The sequence below is a fragment of the Triturus cristatus genome, chromosome 12 (genome assembly GCF_964204655.1).
Source record: "Triturus cristatus chromosome 12, aTriCri1.1, whole genome shotgun sequence".
Classification (NCBI taxonomy): Eukaryota; Metazoa; Chordata; class Amphibia; order Caudata; family Salamandridae; genus Triturus; species Triturus cristatus.
In genome coordinates, this window is record NC_140595.1 from 845,633,063 (window position 1) to 845,650,805 (window position 17,743).

Consider the following 17,743-nt stretch of genomic DNA (forward strand, 5'->3'; position numbering starts at 1 on the left):
GTGAATTGTACGGATCTAAAAATGTAAGGCAAATTTTACAAGGTGAGCTTGGCAATTATTCATCATTCCACAAACTAAGGTCAGACAGCAAATTATGGGCGTGATACGGCACACCTGTTGTTAAAAATCTTGCAGTAAACAAGGGAGCACACCTGCAACATGGCGGCTAACGGGGCCTCCGAGGTAGCTACGTGGAGTAGGCCGTAAACAGAGTTTTAACATTTCCAAAATGTAGCTTACCGAGAGCCTGGGGAACAGAGGCGGCTCCGCGGTCATTGCGTCGGGAAAGGGAACAAGGCTGTGTGCTCAGCTCACGCTCTCCGAACGCTTCTCCTTCCTCCACATACGTCGTTGTACTGTACTGCGTCACTGATGCAAACGCCCAAGAGAGCATTCGCCCTAATATGCCCGCAGACGCCATCGTCACGAGACACACGTACACCTGGAAGGCGACACAGTAATGTGTCGCGACACACACTTTGGAAAGCACTGCCATAGGGTATGGGATGGTCTCCAAAAGTTAGGATTTCTACCTGTAGTGTGTTTTGGCAAAGTAAAAGGCTGGTGGGCTGTCTGAGTAGAGAAGTGAGGCCCTAATAAAGTTGGTCTCAGCTTCCTCAGATCACTGGCCACCATGGCGGCCTTTCTTTCCATGACTGAGTTGTATCTGGCCCTAAGGGTCAACCTCTGGCTGCCTACAGCCGGGGGTTGGGTCCATTTGGTTGGAACACTGGAGGGACATGGTAGGTTTGGAGCCACTTGGTCCCAGGTTTGCCTTTGTCCAACAGAGTCCATCTGGGGGTGGTCCCTATTCAATGTTAAGAGGGATCCCTCAGTGTGTTGAGGAATTTTCACCTGGCTAGGGCTACTCGACTGGGTGCCCCTAATCTGTGGATGAGGGGGTTCCTCTGGACAGTGAGCCCTTATGGGGGTCGACTGACCTCCCTGACCTCTGCAGCCCTGGGCTGATTAAGGCAGGGTAGAGAGGGGCAGGTTACCTGCTCCAGTCTGGGTACCACCTTGGAAGTGTCCCCTGCCATCAGGGGGTCGCCAGGACAGGCCTGACCACCTCTGGGGCAGTTCCTTCACTAGGGGTAGGATCAGTTCCCTGAGAAGACTGACCTTTAGCTATAGTCTGGGGGGAAGGAGACTTTTCTTTAACCCTCGTGCTCTCTTGTGGAGTAGAGTGGGCCATTCTTTCAGACTCCATCACTCTACAATTTCCCTGGGGTTGGGCTGCGGCCCTAAGAGCCCCACCATCTCTCTCAGGGAGGCCTAACATTCTCAAATGGGCCTGGTATTCAACTTCAGCCCAGTCTGAAATTTCCAGATCATTGCCCAACAGGCAATCTACAGGCAAGTTTGGGGACACTGCCACTCTCTTTAAGCCAGTGACCCCTCCCCAGCTGAGGTTGACTATGGCCATGGTTGATCTATAACTAAGGACTGGACTGCCAGTTTGAGGTCCGCTTTTCTTATAATATAGTTCAGTTGAAACCAGGCACTTTTTGCCATTGATTTGATGTGGGCTTTCATGTTAAGGTTTTTATCAAGTGTGATTCCCAGTGATTTTGTAGATTCAACTAGAGTATGGGTGCAGTTTAGCGCTGTGATCAATTTGGTCCATTCCTTCAAATCTGTGGGGTTCTTAGGTGGTGATATTAATAGGAATTCTGTTTTTTGTGCATTTAGTTTCAGGTGATTGCTAGTTAACCAGTGTAATGAAATTTTTTAGGCCTCATTCATTATCTTGATGTCTTCCAGTGACGCGATCTTGATGTAGATCTGAGTGTCATCTGCGTACATGCGAAAAGATATGTTTGCATCTCAGAGAATTTCTGTAAGGGGTTCAACATACAGGTTGAATAGTGATGTAGATAGTGTTGATCCTTGAGGGAGTCCAATCGAATTTGGGCATGATGGGGATAGCGTCTGGTTGACCAGGAATCTTTCTGTTCTGTTCTGAAGGAAGGATTCAAACCATTTCAGAACATTTCCAGATAGCCCTGTCCTGCTAGCAATTTTTCATGATTTACCATGTCAAAAGCAGATGACAGGTCAAGAAGGACTAGTAGGCATGTTTGATTGTGATCTAGGGCCTGTAACGCATTATCCACTATATGTAAGATTGCTGTTTCCGTACTGTGGTCTGGTCTGAATCCGGATTGGCAGGCGTCTAGCAGCTTGAAATTGGCGATGTGATTGCTCAGGTGACACTAGCCCCTGTGTATCTGAATGCCAACGCCTTCTGACCATAGATTAGTGGCTCCTGTCTGTACTTGCCCAAGGATTTGGGGCTGACAGTAAAAGTGGCAAATCCCATGCCACCATCACAGACTGAGGAGGCCTGTGAGGGGGACCTTTCTAAATTATGGTCCACCTCAGTTCCCCATGAGAAGCCACTTAACTTTTTGTGTACACTACTACCAACTGGGGGATTACTACTTGTAGTACCAGTAGGAGTGGTAGTATTGCTTGGAGGAACATTTTCCTTATTGCTGACCTTAGGGCAAATGGGGTCATTTTTCCAGTGGCCAGGTTTCTTACAAACATGACAATAAGGTTTCTTTTCAGGGGAGGAAGGAGTTTGGGGCCCACCCCCAGAAGAGGACTTCTGGGGCCCTGTGGTGGACTTATCTTTTGATTTATCCCCACCTTTCTCTTGGGTTTGGAAGAATCTTTCTCCTGGTCACCACCCTGATTCTTTGACTTTACCCTGGTTCTGACCCCTTTGTCTGCCTTCTGGCCCAATTCTTGGGGAGAGGTCAGATCAGAGTCCACCATGTACTGGTGTAAAAGCTGTTTTTGACATTTATTAAGGATCTGCTCCCTCATAATCAAATTGTACAATCCTGTAAAGTCATGCACCTTGCTGCCATGTAACCAACCTTCCAGAACCTTAGTAGCACAATCTACAAAGTCAACCCAGTCCTGAGCCTGTGCCTTTTGGGTATCTCTGAACTTTAACCTGTATTGTTCAGTGGTTAAGTCAAACCCATCAATCAGTGCGCTCTTCAAGACTTTGTAATTATCAGCATCCTCTTCTCTAACAGTGAGGAGCTTGTCTCTACCTTTGTCTGCAAAGGAGAGCCACAAGAGTTCTGCCCACTGCTCCCAAGGGACCCTCTGTACTTTACAGGCCCTTTCCAGTGCAGTTATCCATTTGTGGATGTCATCCCCACTCTGGTAGGGAGGGACAATCTTGTTCAGGTTCCTATGGTCATGACTATGTTCTCTACCTCTAGGGACACTGTTGCTGCCACCATGGGGTTTTAGCCCCAACTTTTTTAAAGCTCTCTGAAGCTCCAGGGATTCCCTATCAAAGGCCAATTGCTCTCTCTTGATTCTGAGCTTAGCTCTCTCAAACTCAAGCAGTTGACACTTCTTCTCATAAGAGGAGTCCCTCTTATGAGAAACAGAGTTCCCTACAGATGTACCAGAATGATTAGATTCCTGAGAAGGAGATCTGGATTTTCTTGGTAAACTATTAACCCTTCCAGGTGGGGTAAAGTGAGGGCCACTGAGGCCTTCTCCTTCACCTTCAGGAAGAATTGGATTGTCCAGGTTTGAATCATCTTGATCCTCCTGGTCAGCTTCAGAGTCTAGGTCCTGGATGTTTTCACTTCCAGGCCTTTCCTCTTCTGCTGCCCCCCTCCAACCTGCCTGCCTCATCAGACCCTGGGGTCTTTCTGAGGTCATCTAAAAGCAAAGCCTCTATAAGGCGTTGAGTTCTAGGGTTTTTCCCTGTCTTCAATTTCCTAGCAGTACACATACTCCTCAATTCTTGGAATGGGACATGGCCATACTTAGTTGCCAGAGCCCCAGTGGCTTCTGCTCTTGAAGACATACTAGTGTTATGTGGTGTTGCACCTACCTAACCTAGTGGGAACTACTAAACTCTCTTGAGTTGGAGAAAGGGTGTGCTAGACCCTTGGCTTACCCAACTCTAAGTTAAGTAGAACTTACTTTATTCTAGTCTTGATTATATGCACCTATGTACCTATAGTGGTTTTCAGTTAGTCACTCAATGAGATTATCTGTTAAAGCAATAGCAAGCTTGAATCCCAACCGCTGCACACCAGTGTGAGAAGTTGGCCAGGTATATGCTGTACACTAGTTATAGTGGGCACCTTGCACCAGTCCAAACGACCCTTATTGATGATTATGGTAAAGACAACCTTTATTGAAAGCTATCCTAGTGGTAGCTATGGAGAGCAGTCTTCTGGCTAAGTCTCGAAGGAATGTAAAGCAGCTTGTTTTACCAGATTATAACCACTTGTATGACTAAATGAAAAGAGAACCACACAAGATATAAATAAAATATACGTATTTTTTACTAAACACTCTCTATTAACCTCTTTATGAGATCAGAGCACTTGCTGATAATGCATGTACACCGTACAATGACCTCAATGTATCACAACATTGTGTATGACTGTAATATGTGGCGATTGCCGTGTTGAAAATTGAAATTTAATAAAATCTGTTTTAAAAAAAAATTAGATCAGAGCACAAGATACACAATATTAAAGCACTAGAACAACAGTAAATAGCACAATACACAGTGGACCCCAGGGGGAGACCAAACCATATATTAAGAAAGTGGTATAAGAACCACGACTTGACTAGACACAGTGCCTAGAGCCTGTAGAATCGCTGGGACCCCAAGGAACCACCCAAGGTAGTGACACAGGGGACCCACGGGGGACACGTGCAGTGTGAGAACACAGCCGCGAGCTTTGTACAATCCTATGGGAAAGTCGCGGTTGGAATTCTAAAGCTTAAGGACACTTAGGAGAGGACTTTGAGCAAACCCTTTTAAACTTAGAAGGTTCTAAGGCCAGTACCCATGTGAGCACCGGAGTACTCGTATTACCTAACCCAGGGAAGCGGGGTGCATAGGTGTCAGATGGTGTCGGGAATCTTCGTCGTTTTCAATGGCGTGATGCTGCAAAGTGCTGCTGCCGTGAAGAGGAAAAGTGTCCGGTGTGATCCAAGCCTGAATTGGAGCTGAGAAGAACCTGAAAGCAGAGGGGACAGATTCTGGGTCACTTGCCAGTGACCAGGGGCACGATAAACGAATGCCCACCGATGTCGGGTGTTTCAGGTGTGAAGAGGTGAAGCTTGACTCTGCAGCCACGGCAACCAGGAGATGTTGACGAAGACCAAAGTCTGCAGACAAGCTGTCCCACGAAGGATATCGAGGGCTGGGGGGTCAGTGTCCGGATCGGAGAACAACAAGCCTTGGCAACTGCAACCCACGCGGTTAGAGAATAGATGCTTCGGTGTGGACCAGCAAGGTCCTGTGGACTCCCCAGGAGATGGAGAGTCAGGGCATGTCTGGAGCAACCAGGAAAGTCCACTGAAAGTTAAAGTTCCCTTCTCAGGGACTCACAGGTCGATGGACCAGGGATTGCGAAGGGACCTCAAGAGGAATCACTCAATATCAGCCCACGGAACATGCGTGGAGTGTAGGCCAGTAACCTTCGGTGGAATCACTGCTCGGGGTCTGGACTACAAGTAGCCCAAAGCACAGCCTCAGGGATCGCCAAAAAGCATATGCTGCTGCAAATGTGCATGGTGTCCAGGGGTTCAGGTTGTACGGTCCCCACGAGGGCTGCGGGTCTCAGGTTTGCTGAGAGCACTGGTTGGCCTCGGGAAGCTTAGAAACCCACCTCCTGTGTTGCCAAGTCTTCGGAGTCAGTCAGGAGCTGTGTAGATGCAAACCGGTCAGATGCGTCTTTTGTGCCTGCCTTGCAGGGGAGTAACTCCTTTACTCCAAGGGAGAATCTTTGGTCATCCAACGTAGTGTAGATAGTTGAAGTACTTGGTTTCTGTAGCAGGGTTTTGTCCAGGTAAATCCAAAATCCTGTAGCCAGGGGTTCCCACTTTATACCCAAGGAAGGGGTGGGACAAACTCTGGGGACCCACCTATGGGAGGGTCAGGACAGAGGGGTGGCTACACCCATGTCCTTTGTCCAGTTTCGCGCCAGAGCAGGGGCTGATAGCCCCAGCAACCGGTTTGAGCTGGACTATGCACAGGGACACCAAATGTGCCCCCAGTGCAGACATCAAAGAACTCTCAGAGTACACCCACCCACCCAAATACACTAAAGCCTGTCTGGGAGGTGGTCACACCTCCCTGTGACAGGAAACCTATTGTCCAGCTGTCCCCTGCAGGAGTTTTGTCCAGCAGCAGGAGGGCAGACTCGTGTCTGTGGCTGGCAGCCTCCATTTTGTGATGCCAGGGTCTGTAAAGCTGGTACCGGGTGTACCAGTGCTGTCATGTTTCTCCCTCTAGTAGGGTGGAATCATTACTCCCACACCAGTTACTGGTGTGAAGGTATGATTCTAAGGTGTTTGACACCAAACACAACATGTTTTCATGCAGCCGTTTTCAAGTTAGCATTTACCGCAAGGTTATAATGCACTTAAGAGTATATGGTTGGCTGCATCACAAACAACCCCAGAATATCAGTTCCGAAAGCTGCAGAGGGGCTCTGCTCATGCATGGGCACCCTCTCACATATAACCCAGCACCCTGCGTTCAGGATTGATAAGGCCTGCCATAGGGGTGACTGATAGGTTTATATGTGCAGTTATATGGATAGATATATTGAACCTATATCTTAGTAAGGGATGCAGACACCACCTTACACAGGCTGCTATAGCAGACCTGTTGTGTCATTTTGAATGGTCTCCCAGGGGTGGCATAATACATGCTGCAACCTCTGAGAGGCCTCTGGGGTACCTATGCCCTGGGTATATAGTATACCATACACTAGGGACTTATAAGGGTACCCCAGAATCCAATCTGCAGTGTACCTAAAGTACATGAACAACCAATTTAGGGAGAAAGCAGATAGACTGGGGTCCTGATTAGCAGGATCCCAGTCAAACTAAGTCGAAAACCAACAAAACACCAGGCAAAAAGTGGGGGTAACCATGCAGTCAGATTCCACCTTCCTACACCTGTCTTAGCATGCCTACGCCCAAGTTTACTGGTAACATTGCAGTAGACAATGGCAGGCTGGACTGTTTGATTCATGAGTCAGTCAATTCACTGGCTCCTACCAAGATCAAAAGATGTGCGAAGTAGACCTTCATCCCCTTGGTTCACTGAAGCTCTGTCAGAAGAAAAGAAACGCTGTAAAAAGGCTGCAAGAGAGTGGTGCAAGGGGAATAACCTGAGAGAGAAGGGGGCGTGCTGGTTAGCACCCAGCGGCTTGCTCAAGAGAAGTCCCTCGATCTCTCGATTGGTGTAATAAATTGGCTTCCTTTTTTCAGGAGAGAATTATGAATCTCCAATTAAGCCTTGCTCGCTCCTTGTAGGATCCTAACACCCGCCCCCATGGTGAAGCGATTATCGAGGATACAGGGTACTCCTTTTTAGGTCTCGCCTGAGCCAGCGCTTTAGCGCTGCTCTCGCGAGAGCTTTTGTAAAAGGGGGATCTGGAAGTGCAAACCAGTGCTTTCAGGCCGCCAACTACAGTGCATGTGCGCCGGGCGCGCGCACCATTTGGCAGCCTGCGTGATCATTTCGCGGCCGCTTTGATGTTCTCAGTGAGCCGCACGGCCACTGAGAACATCAAAGCGGCCGCGAAATGATTACTTTCACTTTGCGTACGTTCTTTCGTTGTTCTGCCGTGGCTGCCTGGTGAGCACTTGTTTTCCCCTTCCAGGCAACAGGTACCCCATGACATTTGCTACACTCCAATCTCGCAAAATTCACTTCCTGCTGCCAGCATGCTCTTTCTCCCACGTATGTTCTTTCTCCCCAGATGCACATACACTTCATTATGTATAATCGTGTAATATAGTTTATCATTTCAGCTGCCCCAAAGAGAAAAAATGATTTAAAGTTATTTTGGGGTTCTCATTTCAATTGATGCCGCATCGTTGCAGCTAGTGCAGACTTCCGTGATATGTCTGCCTCTTGGAGTGTGTACACACACTGAGTTCCCCTCACATGTGTGTCTCCTCTTACTGCGCATGAACGGGTGATTGATTCCTTGCAGCCTTCAGGACTCCCCGCTGTCGCAAATCCATCTCCGCTCTTCGCACTTCATACAGCCCCTGCATCATTGACTTTCTGCCAGCCATCTTGATGCCAGTGCACGCGCTGACATTTAATGATCTTTAGACGCAGGAATGTCACATTTATCACTCTTTATCAGTTGTGACAGAGCTAAATTCAAATGCAAACACGGAATGGCGACTGAATCTACTCCAGACAGCAATACGCTTTTGAGTGACATCCGCCAAGCTGGTCTGGCAGGAGGGGGACAAAGAACAGCTGCTTAAGGGGGGTGCACGAGTGAAAAGAGCGCAGTTTGAGTCAATATTTGTTTCACGAGTTACCGATAGCGACCATAAAAAACCCACACCTAACATAAATGATTAGTGCCGATAAGTTCAGATATTTCAGACTGCAGTTAAGCGACCCCCAAAAGAGCGATTGTCTATCGGACATAGCTAAAATTTACTGGTGATTTTGGATTTAACCTGACAAAAATAATTGTACCAGCTTTAGAACAAGCATTTGCAATGCAATAGTTCTCGCATTTACGCGGGTTTGAGCTATTGGCATTGTAAATGACTGTTGGAAGGCGGACCCCGAGGAGCCGGCGAGACCACCAAGGGGGGGGGCCCTCACACTGCACGAAGTAGCCGAGCGCTGCCGAGAAGTCTCCTGAGAGATCCTTCTCCTATCACGTACTAGCACAGTAACACCACCACACAGGACTCAAGGAGGTTGTCTTGCGACAAGCAATTCTTTATCAGCAATAAAAAGGTTACGAGGTCAATATTTACACGAAGGGATCGAGGGATCCACCAAAAGTCTCAGTGTCTCTTTGGAAGGGTAGGGGTAGCGGGACAGTCTTTGGCAGGAGCGCGGTACGAGGGTACCTGGGGCCCAGTTCTTATCCTCAAGCTGGAGGACCTCCGGTTCTCGGAGGGGTCGAGCCGCGACGGCGTCAGCAGGGCTCTGGCGTACAGTTCGTGGAGAGCCGCGATTCAATCAGCAGGGCTCTCAAGATGGTTTCTGCTCAGCTCGAGCCGCGACGTCGTCAGCAGGGCTCCGAGGAAGGTTTCAGCGAGGTTGGGCCGCGACAGCGTCAGCAGGGCTCCGATGTTCCAGGTGGTTCAAAAGGGTTCACAAGAAGGAGCCGCGACGCAGTCAGCAGGGCTCGTGATGATTCCGACAAGAGTTCTTCTCCGTAGGGTCGGCCGCGATTCAATCAGCAGGGCTCTCGACTCCGGGATACAACTGCCGATCTGTGGTGGGGTCGCCCCAGATATAGGTCTGGAGCCCTTTGATGTCCGGACCTATGCGCCCGAGGGGCGGAGTGGCCGGGTGGAGGTGGCCAGACGCCCAGCAGGAGAGGCGCCAGGCCCATGGGAGTTGCAGGGCGATCACACCTCGAGAGGGGAGGACAGTTGGGGGTCCCATCGATACTGTCCTCCGCCGGGGGCGATGAATGGTTCCTGCGGCACCCCCTGGCTAGTTCGTGGTGCCTCGATGTCGGGGCTTCGCTGGGGTCGAGGCCGGGTTGAGCGGGGTCGCGCTGGCTGGTGCACGGTGTGACGTGGATGCCAACAAGATGGCGGAGCCACGAGGAGTATGCGACCACGTGCAGCTCCGGGTGAAGGGCCTTGGTGCAGTTTAGACGGGTGGCCCGTGAAGGCCGGGGCGGGGAACGGCCACAATCCAGGGGGTTAAGGACCACGCCACGAGGCCGGGTCCAACAGGCGTCCCCCCCAGCCGAAGGCATGGAGAGTCACCCATCTCCTTGGGGATTCTCCTCGTCGAGGCGGAAGAAGCGGGACAGGCCATCGGCGTTGGCGTGGTCATTGCCGGGCCGGTGTTCGACGTCAAAGTCCATCCCTTGTAGCGAGATGGACCACCGCAGCAGCTTGGGGTTCTCGCCCCGCATTTGCATTAACCATTGCAAGGGCCGGTGGTCGGTCTGGACCCGGAAGTGGGTGCCAAAGAGGTAGGGCCGGAGCTTCTTGAGGGCCCACACCACAGCGAAGGCCTCACGCTCAATAGTGCTCCAGCGTTGCTCTCGGGGCAGTAGTCGTCGGCTGATGAAGGCCACTGGTCGGTCGAGCCCCTTTTCGTCGGCTTGGGATAGGACGGCCCCGATCCCATACTCGGAGGCGTCCGTCTGTACCACGAACTCCTTCTGGTAGTTCGGGGCCTGCAGCACCGGAGCAGTACACATGGCTGTCTTTAGGGTGTCGAAGGCTGTTTGGCAGCGGGGTGTCCAGTGTACCTTCTTGGGCTGCTTTTTGGACGTTAACTCTGTGAGGGGGCCAACAATGCTCCCATAGTCCCGGATAAACCGCCGGTAGTATCCGGTGAGGCCCAGGAAGGCCCGGACAGCGGTCTGGGTAGTGGGGGGTTCCCAGGTCTGGATGGCATCTATCTTCGCTTGGAGGGGGGCCACCTGCCCGCTCCCCACTTGATGGCCCAGGTAGGTCACGGATCCGTGGCCGATTTGACATTTGCTGGCCTTGATTGTGAGCCCGGCCCGCTGGAGGGCGGCCAGGACGGCCTTCAGGTGGAGGAGGTGCTCGGCCCAGTGGTTGCTGTATACGGCAATGTCGTCTAAGTAGGCCGCGCTGAAGGCCTCAAGCCCGGCCAAAACCTTGTTCACCAGTCTTTGGAAGGTGGCCGGGGCGTTCTTCATTCCGAAGGGCATCACCCGAAAGTGGTAATGCCCATCCGGGGTCGAAAAGGCGGATCTTTCTTGGGCGCCGGGGGTGAGCTGGATTTGCCAGTACCCGGCGGTGAGGTCCAGCGTGCTCAAGTAGCGAGCGGCCCCTAGGCGGTCGATGAGTTCGTCGGCCCGTGGTATCGGGTGTGCGTCTGTCTTGGTTACTGCATTCAGGGCTCGGTAGTCCACGCAGAATCGCAACTCTGGGGGGTGGCCGGGAGCTGCGGCCTTGGGCACCAAGACGACAGGGCTGGCCCACGGGCTGTCGGAAGGTTCGATGACCCCCAGGGCCAGCATCTTCGCTACTTCTGCCTGGATGCAGGCCCGCACTCGGTCAGGCACCCGGTAGGCTCTGTGTCGTATGGGGGGGCTCTCCCCAGTGTCGACGTCGTGGACGCACCAGTGGGTCACCCCCGGGGTGAGGGAGAAGAGGGCTGCGTAGTCCCGCAGTAATTGCTGGCAGTCGTTGCGCTGTGCCGGAGTCAGGGAAGAGGCGAGTTGGACCCCTTCGATCGATCCATCATGAATGTCGGATTGCAAGAGGTCGGGCAAGGGCTCGGAGTCGTCCTCGCCCCCCTCGCCGGTCGCCAGCAGCAGGCTCAGTTCGGTCCGGGCGAAGTGGGGTTTTAGCCTGTTAGCATGTAGGACCCGGAGGGGGTTCCGGGGGGACTCCAGGTCGACCAGGTAGGTGACGGGACTTTTCTTCTCCACCACCTTGAAGGGCCCAGTCCACTTGTCCTGGAGGGCGCCGGGTTCGACCGGGGCCATGACCCATACTTTCTGACCTGGCTCGAATTCTATAGTAGAGGTGTTTCGATCGTACCACCGCTTCATGTCCTCCTGGCTGGCCTCGAGGTTGGCTTCGGCCATGGCTCGGAACTTGCGGGTCTGGTTTCGGAGGGTCAGGCGGTATCGGTAGACGTCAGGAGGGGCGCCTTGGGGCTTCACCTCCCAGCCCTCCTTGACCAGGCTGAGCGGTCCGCGGACCGGGTGTCCATACAATAGTTCAAACGGGCTGAACCCCAGGGACTTCTGCGGGACCTCCCGATAGGCAAACAGGAGGCAGGGCAGCAGGACATCCCATTTCCGCCTGAGGGGTTCTTCCAGGCCCTGGATCATCCCTTTTAATGTTCGGTTGAACCGCTCAACCAGTCCGTTCCCCTGAGGGTGATAGGGGGTCGTGACCCCGCACTGTTGCCACAGGGACCGCATTTACCTGGAGATAAAGTTCGTGCCGCGGTCGCTCACCACTTCGCTGGGGAATCCCACTCGGGAGAAGATCCCCATCAAGGCCCGGCCTACCACAGGGGCTGTTATAGTTCTTAGCGGGACCGCCTCCGGGTACCTGGTGGCGTGGTCCACGAGGACCAGGATGAAGCGGTGGCCCAGGGCGGTTTGGGGGTCCAGGGGCCCCACAATATCGATTCCGACCCGTTCGAACGGGGTGCTGACGGCTGGAAAGGGCTGGAGGGGGGCCTTGACCCGACCCCCCGTCTTTCCGCTGGCTTGGCAGGTCTGGCAGGACCGGCAGTGGTTGTCCACATCTCTCCGCATCCGGGGCCAGTAGAAGTGGGTCACCAGACGACTGTACGTTTTGTCTTGCCCCAAGTGTCCGGCGAGGGGCACATCATGGGCCAGGTTGAGAAGGAACTCCTGGAAGCGGAGGGGGACCACCAACACGCGGCTGGCCCCGAGTTCTGCTACTTTCTGTTCACTGTACAACAGGCCCTCGGCCCAGTAGATCCAGTGGGTGCCGGTCTGGTCACCGTTGGCTTGCGCGGTCGCCTGTTGTCGGACCCCTTCGAGAGAGGGACAGGACTGTTGTTCTTGCTGGAACTGCTCTCGGGTGGGGCCCCCTTCGTGTCGCCATTGTGTCAGCTCTGGTAGGGCGCTCGGAGAAGCCATCTCTTCGGGGGAGGATTCGCTGGGTCCAGGGTCGGTGTCCGCCTCCTCCTCGCTGCTGGTGGGAGGGGGTGTGAGCCCCTCGGGTTGGGCGGCCCCGGAGGTCGAGGATGAGCGGGGGGCCGGGGCGGTCATGGACCGGGTGATGGCGCAGGCCCAATCAGCCAGTCCCAACATTCGGAGGTGCTCTCGTCGCTCTACTTGAGCCCAGGGGGAACTCTCCAAGTCGTTCCCCAGGAGGCAGTCGACCGGGGCGTCGTCGCGCACTGTCACCTTCAGCAGGCCCGTCACCCCTCCCCACTCGAAGGGGACCAGGGCCATCTGGCATAGGCTTTTTCACTGTTGTCGGCCGTCCGTACGGGGCACAGCACATTCGGTAGAATCTGTTCAGGGGTCACCAGGTGGCAGCGGACAGCGGTGATACTGGCGCCTGTGTCACGAAGGGCTTCGGCCCGTTGTCCATTGACCGTGACCTGCTGCCGGTACTTCTGGGTGTTGGTTGGGATGGGGGTGCAGGGTACCATCTCTCGGCTACCCAGGCAGACCAGGGACATGGCTGCCGGCTCCCACTCAGTGTTCTCTCGGTCGAGGGCCTCCTCTTCCTCTTCTCCTCCTTCCAAGGCGGCGGCTGTCAGCTGTCGGGGCGGGGGCCCGCCGGCCCCGTTTCTTCGGTTCAGAGGGCAGACCGGATCGCTGGCAAAGTGTCCGGTTTGTTGGCAGCCGTAGCAGGTCACTGGTGGCCGTGGTCCGGGTCGGGCCGGGCCCGCCCTTCGGGCTAGGCTCGGGGAGAGATGTGGCTGCGGTGGCCCTCGAGGGGGGCTCCTGGGGGCCCCGGCGGGAGGGTCTCGGTTCCTGTTCGGCCCTCCCCCCCCACCGCGCTGGCGGGGGGGTCCGTTGGGGTTCCTCTGGTACTCCCCCATTGAGTTCCGGGGGACCCGGGAGTTGACCCATCGATCGGCCTCGACGGCAAGTTTTCGCGGGTCGGTCATTTTGCTGTCGAGGAGGTGCTGTCTCAGTTCCACGAAGCAATTGTTGGAAAGATGTTCCCACACGATGAGGTCGACCAGCTGCCCGTAGGTGGTTACTTTGCTCCCTTTGATCCACCCTTCTAGGGCCCGACTGAAAAAGTCCACATATTCCACCCATGTGGTACCCGGGATTTTCTTGCAGTCTCTGAACCGCTGGCGGTACATTTCCGCTGTTAGCCCGTAGCGGGTGAGCAGGGCCTCCTTCATGTGATCGTAGGAGGTCATCACCTCCTCCGGCAGCTGGAGCAGCGTGTCTCGCCCCTCACTCAGGAACCGCCCCCACAGGCCCGCGCCCCAGTCTTTTTGGGGCACCCGATGAGAGGTCATGGCCACCTCGTAGGCCTTGAACCATTGTTGGATGTCGTCATTCTTGTAATACTCCTTGACGACCTCTTTCGGGATATGTACCTTGGTCTCGGAAGGCGGCAGAGTGTCTCTAGTACTGGGGGTGTCGGTCCCTCCGTTCTTGGCCTTGATCTCGAGCTCCTTGAGACTGCGCTCGTGCTCAAGAGTTAGTTTCTTTTCCTCCAACTCCCGGTGTCGTCTCTTCTCCTCTATCTCTTCTTGAAGACGTAGCTGCTCTAGGGCCAGTTTCTTTTCTGCCAGCTGGAGTTCGCCGTCCAGCCGCAGTCGTGCGAGCTCTAGCTCATGGCTCCGGACCTTTTCCCGCTCTCGTATTTCTTCTTCGGAGAGGCCGGTTTCTAGGCTCTTTCTTCCTCCGGTGGTCGGAGTCAGTGCGGTTGCTGTGGTCTCAGTCAGGGGCAAGGGCCCTTCTTCCTGGGAGGGGCCTGCCCCGGCCTCCAACCATGCCCTCAGAGCTTTCTGCATCTCCTCTTTGGTACCTAGGCTGGTGGTTGCAATGCCTTTGTCTTTGCAGAACTGTTTTAATTCTTTGTGCGTATATTCTTCCAGCCGTTCGGGCTGGAACTCCATTGTCGCGTTGTTTTCCTGGCTGCTCATGATGCTGTTTGTTTGGATGGGTAGCTAGTGGGTACTGGCTGGTACGTACTGCGTTCGGCTCGGATCCCGTCGCTGGCCACCAAATGTTGGAAGGCGGACCCCGAGGAGCCGGCGAGACCACCAAGGGGGGGGGCCCTCACACTGCACGAAGTAGCCGAGCGCTGCCGAGAAGTCTCCTGAGAGATCCTTCTCCTATCACGTACTAGCACAGTAACACCACCACACAGGACTCAAGGAGGTTGTCTTGCGACAAGCAATTCTTTATCAGCAATAAAAAGGTTACGAGGTCAATATTTACACGAAGGGATCGAGGGATCCACCAAAAGTCTCAGTGTCTCTTTGGAAGGGTAGGGGTAGCGGGACAGTCTTTGGCAGGAGCGCGGTACGAGGGTACCTGGGGCCCAGTTCTTATCCTCAAGCTGGAGGACCTCCGGTTCTCGGAGGGGTCGAGCCGCGACGGCGTCAGCAGGGCTCTGGCGTACAGTTCGTGGAGAGCCGCGATTCAATCAGCAGGGCTCTCAAGATGGTTTCTGCTCAGCTCGAGCCGCGACGTCGTCAGCAGGGCTCCGAGGAAGGTTTCAGCGAGGTTGGGCCGCGACAGCGTCAGCAGGGCTCCGATGTTCCAGGTGGTTCAAAAGGGTTCACAAGAAGGAGCCGCGACGCAGTCAGCAGGGCTCGTGATGATTCCGACAAGAGTTCTTCTCCGTAGGGTCGGCCGCGATTCAATCAGCAGGGCTCTCGACTCCGGGATACAACTGCCGATCTGTGGTGGGGTCGCCCCAGATATAGGTCTGGAGCCCTTTGATGTCCGGACCTATGCGCCCGAGGGGCGGAGTGGCCGGGTGGAGGTGGCCAGACGCCCAGCAGGAGAGGCGCCAGGCCCATGGGAGTTGCAGGGCGATCACACCTCGAGAGGGGAGGACAGTTGGGGGTCCCATCGATACTGTCCTCCGCCGGGGGCGATGAATGGTTCCTGCGGCACCCCCTGGCTAGTTCGTGGTGCCTCGATGTCGGGGCTTCGCTGGGGTCGAGGCCGGGTTGAGCGGGGTCGCGCTGGCTGGTGCACGGTGTGACGTGGATGCCAACAAGATGGCGGAGCCACGAGGAGTATGCGACCACGTGCAGCTCCGGGTGAAGGGCCTTGGTGCAGTTCAGACGGGTGGCCCGTGAAGGCCGGGGCGGGGAACGGCCACAATCCAGGGGGTTAAGGACCACGCCACGAGGCCGGGTCCAACAATGACAATGCCTTAGATTTATGTTTCAAAAACCAAAACATAAATAAAAGGCATTGTCATTTACAATGCCAATAGCTCAAACTCGTGTAAATGCGAGACCTATTGCATTGCAAATGCTTGTTGTCCTTTGAGCCCATCTCCCTTGAGGAATCTCTAGCAGCTATTTTACATCTTAAATCTGGTTCACCCGCTGATCCCACTAGTGTTCTAGTTATGGGGGCAGAGATAATTAATCCTTGGGTGAATAAGCTATTGAAGGAGTCACTGACCTCTGCGAAAGGTCCCAGAGACTGGAAACAGGCAAACATTCTCCCATTGCTGAAGAAGCCTTCGGCTGACTCTAATTTGCCTTGCCACTATAGGCCCATCTCCTTGCTGCCCCCAGTCTCTAATATACTGGAAAAATCAGTGAACAGGCGGCTCTCTCCTATTTGGAGATGAATAACCTCCTACATTTGAGTAAGTCAGGTTTTAGGAAGAATTTGAGCACTGAGACCGCCTTACTGGCGGTGACTGAGGAAATTTAAGGTACATTGGATATCAAGGGCAGGACGGCGCTGATCTTGTTAGATCTGTCTGCAGCCTTTGATATTGTTTCTCATTCCTTCCTCCTAGACCGTCTCTCGAGGACTGGAGTGAAGAGTCTTGCCCTTAGCTGGCTGACCTTCTTTTTAGACAATAGAGCACAGGAGGTCTGGCTACCTCCATTAGTCTCAGGCAACAGGGCAATCTCAGTCGGGGTCCCACAGGGCTCCGCCCTTAGCCCAACGTTGTTTAATGTTTACCTTATCCCACTAGCTCCAATTGTTGTGTTATTTGGTGCTAAGATAGTGTCATATACAGACGACACACAGATTCTCTCCTCCTTTAATGCGGGGGAGGATCTGGCTTTTGACTCCATTCAATGTTGCCTCACAGCAGTGTTTGACTGGTTGCATCAAAAACAGTTGATGTGCAAAACTGATAAAACCGAAATTATCTTTTTTGGCACTCCGGCGCCCTCCAACTGGTCTGCTTGCTGGCCAGATGGTTCTGTCCTGCTTGTGTCTTGTACAGACAAAGCCAGAAACCTGGGAGTTAAGTCTGACAAGTGTCTGTCTTTCCCACCCCAGATTAGTGCGGTGACTGGCATGTGCTTTGGTATCTTAAGGGCGCTGAAAAAGTTTCTGTTTTTTCTCTCTTTCTCAGCCAGTTAAACAGTTATCCAGGCCCTGATAACATCTCGCCTGGATTATGCTAATGCCTTATATCTTGGTCTTCCAGAATATGCCATTTATAGACTTCAAGTGGTGCAACACGCTGCGGCGTGACTTTGACTGAATCTACAGAAGAGAGCGAGGTCCTCGAGTCATCTCTCCTCCTTGAACTGGCTCCCTGTAAGGAAGAGAATCCTGTTCAAAACCTTGGTGCTGATTTTTCATTCTCTCCACAACATTGGTCCATGCTATCAGGCTTCCCATATTTTTTCAAAAATCCTGCGAGGAGCCTCCGGTCTTTGGCTAGAGTGCCAAGTGTGAGGTTGTCAAGGATTAGGGGACGCTCCTTTTCCTTTTTAGGGTGGTCTGCATGGAATTCTCTTTCGCTGCACCCGAGGCAAGAAATTTCAGAACCTGCCATCAGGAAGGGATAAAAAAACTTGGCAATTCACTTTGTAATTCGATTTGCTGCTGGATTTGTGCCGGGGCACTCCTAGGAGCATCTGTGCGCTTTATAAAGCTGTTTCATCATCATCAACCAATGGTGAAACTCATGCAGCTGATTCTACTTATTCTATAATACCTTTCTCAATCAAATCTTTTAATTCACGAGTAACTTTTTCTCTAATAGAGAAAGGAATATGTATGGCGTAGCAGATGATTTCAACTCAAGTTTGTGACCAAAATCCTTAAGCAGT